This window comes from Tenrec ecaudatus, chromosome 10 (genome assembly GCF_050624435.1).
Source record: "Tenrec ecaudatus isolate mTenEca1 chromosome 10, mTenEca1.hap1, whole genome shotgun sequence".
Taxonomy (NCBI): Eukaryota; Metazoa; Chordata; class Mammalia; order Afrosoricida; family Tenrecidae; genus Tenrec; species Tenrec ecaudatus.
In genome coordinates this window covers 108,212,851-108,219,337 of record NC_134539.1, presented here as the reverse complement: position 1 = coordinate 108,219,337, position 6,487 = coordinate 108,212,851, and positions in this window count along the sequence as shown.

The following is a 6,487-nucleotide window of genomic DNA, read 5'->3' as shown; positions in this document are numbered from 1 at the left end:
TGGGACATCTCAGGCCACTAAGCTGCCGTGAGCTCACTGGCGACCGGCTTAGGCTCCATCCCCAAACCCGGCGCCTAGCCCAGAGCCACTTGCCTGCCCTGCCTACTCCAGCGGCCCACTCCCCACTCCCCATACGCGGATCCCCACGGGGAGAGAAGCTTTCCTCTCCCGCAGTTCCCCTCTCCCCGCAGGGCAGCGATCTGCCCTCGGGCCCACGTCCCTCCCTCCATTCATCCAAGCTCAGGGGAGCGGACCCGCGGGTTGTCTGGCGACCCCCACGGGGGACCATCCACCCGCACCGCTGCCGCGGACCTCTCCACCTGCCCTCCGTGCGCTGGCCTCCCACCCCCGCCCGCCCCCGCCAGCCCCTGGCAGCCTAGCGCCAGCTCCACTCCTGGCGGGGACCCTGCGCTGAGCACTTCCCGCCAACAGGAGCCATAGCCCAACCCGCGCCTGTCCCGGACCCTGAGCTTCCGCGGAGCGCCGCGCCCCGCGCTGCTGAGTCTGCCCACCAAGGGCCCCCCCCTGCGCAAGGCACAAGAGTAGGTGCCCTCCCCAGGGTGCTGCGGGGACCCCGGCGGCCGCGACTCTGAGCCTGAGCAGAGGAAGGGCGCCATTGCCTCCTGCGGTTTCGCGCCAAGCCTACTTTGCCAGCGCCATTACCCCCTGCGGTTTCGCGCCAAAAGGGCGGAGAGCGAACACCATTGTTCCCTGCAGTGTCCCGAAGCTGCCTGCGCAGCTATCCAAGGGGCCCGCTCACAGCCCGGGCAGATCAAACACTCCACCTGCAGTCTCGGCTTTGCAGTCCCTGAGGAGCCGTCAGTGAGCTCCAGCCAGCTCTCACCACCTGGGGTCCTGTTGGGTCCCCAGTGCCAGCCCTAAGCCTGCCGCAGCCCGCCCCAGCCACCCCAGGAGACGGCACAGTGGCCTGAGCCTCCACACAATAAGGTTACTCCTGTCTCCCAGAAGCATGGGGCCTATTAAAGGATCAAGGAAAAATCAACAGACCACATCACTCCCAACAAAAAAATCAGAAAAACGAGGCACTTTAACAGACCTAACGTCACTCATAGAAGAAACAGATATAGATCAGCCACAAAAGGAAATCTTCAGAACTCTACTTGCAGTAATACAGGAGCTAAGAGAAGAAAACCAAAATAAGGATGCAACGATAGAAGGGATGAAATGCACAATAGAGGGGATGAAGTCCACAATAGAGGGGATGAATACTATCCACCAAAAGGAACTGCAGAAACTAACAGAGGAGGTAGCAGAGGCCACACAAAAGGTCACAGAAGCTATATCTAGGCTTGAGGAGGCTGAGAACCGTATCAGTGAACTCGAGGACGCTCAAAACAAACGAAGCAAGCGAGAAAAACAATCAGATAGGAAAATTAAAGAAACAGAAGACAGCCTGAGATCAATGACAGATGCTATGAAGAGGAATAATATTCGAATAATTGGTCTACCGGAACACAACATAACACACAAATCGACCGCCAAGATAGCAAAGGAATTCCTGGAAGAAAATTTCCCCAACCTAACAAAGGAGAATCCGACTCTCATACAGGAAGCAGAGAGGACGCCGGCTAAGCTAAACACCAAGAAGAACACGCCAAGGCATATAATTGTAAAATTATCCAACTTAGAGGAAAAAGAGAAAATTCTACGAGCATCAAGAGAAAGGAAGACAGTCACATACAAAGGAGCGCAAGTAAGGGTATGCTCAGACTTATCAGCTGAAACCATGAAGAGGAGGAGAGAATGGAGCAGCATCTTCCAAATTCTGAAAGATAAAAATGCCTCCCCCAGAATCCTATACCCTGCCAAGTTATCCATTAAGATAGAGGGTAAGATAAGGGTCTTCCAGGACAAGGAAGAACTCAAAAAATATACTGCAAGTCACCCGACCCTGCAGAACATACTGGCTGACTCACTATGGCCAGAAGATCAAGCTCCAACTAGAACCTCCAGGAGACCACCATATATCCCATCTCCATCTAGAAGCCAACATGCCAGCAACACGTACCAGGACAACACGGTCTCAGATGGAAAAGAGGACAGGATAGAAACCCTCCACTCAAACGCAGTACACTGATATGAAGGAAGATAGGCAAAGACCCAAAACACAAAACAGAATATGGCAACCATGAAGCCAGAGATTGTAATAATCACTTTGAATACAAATGGGCTCAATTCATATGTTAAAAGAAAGAGGCTGGAGGATTGGATTAGAAAACATAACCCATCAATCTGCTGCCTGCAAGAGACACACCTTAAGCAAGCAGACAAGCATATGCTGAGAATAAAGGGCTGGCAGAAAGTTTACCAAGCAAATGGTAACTCCAAGAAGGCAGGAGTGGCTATCTTAATCTCCGACAAAATGGATCTCAAGATCCAAAACATAAAAAGAGACAAAGAGGGACATTACATAATGCTCAAAGGCTCAGTAAACCAGGAAGCAATAAGCATACTGAATATTTACGCACCTAATAATGGTGCGGCAAATTTCGTCAAACAAACTATTAAAAAAATGACAGAAGAAATCACGGAAACAACAATAATAGTGGGGGACTTCAACACTCCACTATCAGAGAAAGACAGGTCACAGGGAAAGAAGCTCAGCAAAGAGGCCAGAGAGCTAAACAATGTAATTAGGCAACAGGGCCTGACAGACATCTATAGAGCCTTTCATCCAAAAGCAAAAGGTTTCACATTCTTCTCCAATCCACACGGATCTTTCTCAAGAATAGATCACATGCTGGGGCACAAGGCCAGCCTGAGTAAATTCAAACACATAGATATTATCCAGACGTCTTTCTCAGACCACCATGCCATAAAGCTGGAGATTAATAGAAGGGCACCCAGAAAAGCAAGGGCCACCAATTGGAGAATAAACAACGATCTCCTGCGACATGAATGGGTTAAGGTCCAGATCAGAGAGGATATCAGGAAATTTCTAGAAACTAATGAGAACGAGCATACAACATATCAAAACTTATGGGACACTGCAAAGGCAGTTATTAGAGGTAGCTTGATATCACTGAATGCATACATGAAAAAAGAAGAAAGGCGTATGACAGATATGTTAACACAAAACCTCCAACAACTAGAACAGAGTCAACAGAACTACCCCTCCAATAGCAAGAGAAAAGAAATAATAAAAATCAGGGCGGAGTTAAACCAGTGGGAAGACAAAAGAACAATGCAAAGGATTAACGCAACTAGAAGCTGGTTTTATGAACGAATTAATAAAATTGACACTCCCCTGGCAAAGCTTACCAAAGATAGAAAGGAACAATCATCAATAGCCAGGATGAGGGATGAATCGGGGGGCAATAACAACAGACCCCAATGAGATAAAAAGGATAATCACAAAGTACTATGAAGGTTTGTATTCTAATGAATTCAGAAACCTGGAAGACATGGATAAATATTTAGAAAAACAATCTATCCCTAGATTATCTGAGACAGAGATCAAGAACCTCAACAAACCCATAGCGAAGGAAGAAATAGAGAGTGTCATCAAAAACCTACCAAGGAAAAAGGCCCCAGGGCCAGATGGCTACACAGCAGAATTTTACCAAACATTCAGGGAAGAGCTGACACCGATCCTCCACAAAGTATTCCAGAACATAGAAAAGAACGGCAAGCTCCCAAACTCATTTTACGAAGCCAGCATTACTTTGATACCCAAACAGGGAAAAGACCCCACAAGCGTAGAGAATTATAGACCAATATCTCTAATGAACATAGATGCAAAAATCCTTAACAAAATATTGGCCAATAGAATACAAAGGAACATCAAACATATCATTCACCACGACCAAGTAGGATTCATCCCAGCGATGCAGGGATGGTTTAACATCCGAAAATCCATCAATATCATTCACCACATCGAGAAGAAAAAGGATAAAAACCATATGATAATATCCATAGATGCAGAAAAAGCATTTGACAACATCCAGCATCCATTCCTAATCAAAACACTCATGAAGATAGGATTGGAAGGTAAGTTCCTCAAGCTCATACAAGCTATCTATGAAAGACCAACAGCCAACATCATAGTCAATGGAGAAAAGACAAGAACAATACCACTGAAAAAGGGTACAAGACAAGGATGCCCCCTGTCCCCTCTTCTATTCAATATCGTTTTGGAGGTCCTGGCTAACAACATAAGACAGCGGAAGGACATCAAAGGGATCCAGTTGGGAGAGGAGGAGGTGAAACTATCGTTATTTGCAGATGACATGATCCTATACATTGAAGACCCCCAAAACTCCACAGTTGGAATACTTACAGCAATAGAGGAATACGGAAGAGTAGCAGGATACAAGATCAATAAACAGAAGTCGGTAGGGTTTCTATACACATCGGACAGGGCCATGGAAGAGGCGATTAAGAGGGAAGTACCCTTCACAGTAGCCAAGAACAAACTGAAATACCTAGGAATATACTTAACAAAAAATACTAAAGACCTATATAAGCATAATTATAAAACCCTATTACAGGAAACCAAAAGTGACCTTCACAAATGGATGAAGCTCCCCTGCTCATGGTTAGGTAGGCTGAACATAGTAAAGATGACAGTTCTTCCTAAAGCACTCTACAAGTTCAATGCTATACCAATCCAATTACCATCAACCTTCTTTAAAGAATTGGAAAAACTGACCACCAACTTCATATGGAGAGGGAAGAAACCCAGAATTAGCAGAGAACTCCTCAAGAAGAAGGACACAATTGGAGGACTCGCCCTACCTGATTTTAATGCCTACTACACAGCTACAGTGGTCAAAACAGCATGGTACTGGCACAATGATAGACACTCAGACCAGTGGAAAAGAATAGAAAGCCCAGGAGTAAAATCATCAGCATATAGACAACTGATCTTCGACAAGGGTCCCAAAAACGTCAAGTGGGAAGCAAATGCCCTCTTTAATAAGTGGTGCTGGAAACAATGGATATCCACATGTAGAAAGTTGAAACAAGACGTCTACCTCACCCCATGCACAAGAATACACTCAAGGTGGATCACAGATCTAGAAGTCAAACCCCAAACCATCAGGACCATTAAGGAGGGAATCGGGACTAATCTCAGAGCACTGGCCCAGGGAGCACATAGGCTCACTGCAACAGGGAAGGGGACACACACAGGTGATCTGGAAATCGACAAATGGGATCTAATAAGAATAAAACACCTGTGCACCTCGAAAGACTTTGCCAAGAGGGTGACAAGGCAACCCACAGACTGGGAGAAGATTTTTAGTAATGACACGTCAGACAAAGGGCTCATTACTAAAATCTACAACACCATCATGACCTGCAAAAAGAGGAAAACAGTTAACCCCCTAAGGAAGTGGGCAAAAGAAATGAGAAGAACTTTCACTAGAGAGGAGATCAATATGGCCAATAAATATATGAGAAAGTGCTCGAAGTCCCTTGCCATAAGAGAAATGCAAATCAAAACAACCATGAGATACCACCTAACACCCCTCAGGATAGCTCAGATCAGTAAATCAGAGAGCAACAAGTGTTGGAGGGGCTGTGGTGAAATAGGAACCCTCCTCCACTGCTGGTGGTCGTGCAGATTTGTACAGACACTGTGGAAAGCAATCTGGCGATACCTAAAGAAAATGGAAATTGATCTACCTTACGACCCAGCCATCCCTCTACTGGGCATATACCCGGTTGAAGCAGCAAATAAAACACGACCAGTCATATGCGCTCCAATGTTTATTGCGGCACAATTCACAATAGCAAAGACTTGGAAACAGCCTAAGTTTCCATCGATAGACGAGTGGATTAGCAAACTTTGGCACATACACACAATGGAGTATTATGCAGCACTAAAAAGCACCGATGAGCACATGAAACACGTTATTTCATGGGAAGAGCTGGAAGGAATTATGTTAAGCGAGGTAAGCCAGACCCAAAGGGACAGGTACAACATGAGTCCCCTGAGTTAAGTACAATCAGCATGACAGAAATGGGGCATTAATCCACCCAAGGGGAGGGTATGGTTTATATCTCCACAGGGAAAGTGGGACCAGACTTCAACCCAGTGTCGCAAGGTGTGAATGCAATATCACGGCGTGGAGGACGGAACCGGTGGAGAGGTCTGGGAGGCTGGCCCCAGCACCATAAATTAAGTGGATTCCTGCCCCTCCCCCGAAAAGAACTTGTTCCAAAGGACGACATTGACCCTGCAGCTATGGGAGATGGACATATTTGATCAGAGCACACGGGAGCAGATGAAGGGGCAGGAGGAGAGAGTGGAGCACAGCCTGGCCCACCAGGCCGTGATGATGATGTTCCTGAGTAGAGCAGTCAGTCCACAGAGAGAACAACATGGCTGGCCCTACTATGAGACATGATGCCCCTCAGTGACTAAGGGCGATACAGGGGACAGCACCGGAGACACAGTGTGGGAATTGCACCTGACCTGATCCCACCACACCGAGGCAATGCACTGGGGGAGTGCAGCGGA